The sequence below is a fragment of the Cynara cardunculus genome, assembly GCF_001531365.2.
Source record: "Cynara cardunculus var. scolymus isolate 2C chromosome LG 10, CcrdV1, whole genome shotgun sequence".
Classification (NCBI taxonomy): domain Eukaryota; kingdom Viridiplantae; phylum Streptophyta; class Magnoliopsida; order Asterales; family Asteraceae; genus Cynara; species Cynara cardunculus.
The window spans coordinates 11,796,684-11,798,205 of record NC_037537.1 but is presented as its reverse complement, the minus strand read 5'-3'; positions in this window follow the sequence as shown (position 1 = coordinate 11,798,205).

Sequence of the window (1,522 nt, the reverse complement as noted above, 5' to 3'; positions counted from 1 at the left end):
GATCCTCCAATACTAATGTACAATCTTTGAATACTCTATCAGCTACTAAAGGGGTTCCACTAGCGGTATCCACAGAAAACGGTCTATCAAAAAGTACAGGAACAGATTCGAGAAAACGAACAAAGGCATGCGACATGAAGGAATACGTAGAACCAGAATCAAACAATATACGTGCAGGATGAGAATTCACGAAAAATATACCAGTGACGAGCTCCGGCTCCTCTCGAGCCTCCTTTGTTGTGATCTGGAACGCTCTAACCCTTGCTCTCGGTACTTCCTCCTTTCGGGTTGAGGAACCCCCCACCATTGGTTGTCATACTGAGGCCTTACTATCCTCACGTTGGGCATTTGGACAACTAAGCTGACGATGTCCATAAGCTCCACAAGTATAACACGCTCGATCTCGTCTTGGGCAATTTGTACGAATATGCCCAACTTCACCAGAGGAATAACACGAAATTTTGGACGGTTCAGAGAAACATCATCCCGAGTGTGCCTTGCCACATCGTTGGCATGCGCGAGGTGTGTTTGACTACAATAAATTTGTATTAGTTCTACAATTCATATACTCACTTCATTTGTATTCACAATATTATACCTGCATGGAATAGGCTCGAGATGGGGATCGAGGAGCACTCTGAGACTGACTCCTTCTTGGGGTGAAAGATCGATTAGGTCGGTTTGCAGGTACAGAAGTTGTTATTTTAGTTCTCTGTCTCTTTGGTTCGAGTGTGGATTCACCATAAAGAGAAAGTTCGTGTTCTCGTCGTCTAGCACATTTAACCGCTCTCCGAAAACTTGTAAGATCACGATTTGATACAAATTCTTTAATCTCTCTCCTCAGACCGTCAACAAAATGTTCAATCTTGTGTTGTTCAGAGGTAACGAAATGTGAAGCAAAACGTGGCTTCATGTTGAACTGGGTCTCATACTGCACCACAGTCAAATCTCCTTGTTTAAGGTCAATGAACTCTTTCTCCAACCGTTTCAGTAAGTCAGGGGGACAGTATTGTTCGTGAAAAATGGTTTTGAAACCTTCCCAAGTTAAATTATTTCTTTCAGCCTCATTCAGAGACTAGTAAGTTGCGTCCCACCATATCAGTGCACTACTCATAAACATAGCGGTCACATAGTTAACCTTATCCTCTTCAGAGACTTTGGAGATCTGAAACACTTTTTCTGTTTCAGTAGCCATTCAATAGCTACAATTGGATCTGAAACCCCATTAAATTCAGTTGCTCCACTAGTTTTGAATGTTTTAAACGACGTTTGGGTGGACTTAGGTTGAGAAATGGCACCCATATCAACCCGCTTTCCTTTCACAATATCCTCCTTTCGATGTTCGTTAAGAACTTGCCGCACGAAATCGGTAACCCGCTTCATCAGTCATTCACCACGAGGAGATAAAGGGGCATCCTCCTCGAAAAGTGGACCAGTTTCCAAGTGACCACGTGAGGTTTAGACACCCTCATTTAAATCCGGGTTATGCCCACCAACATCCGGGTTCGTTGGTGAATGACTT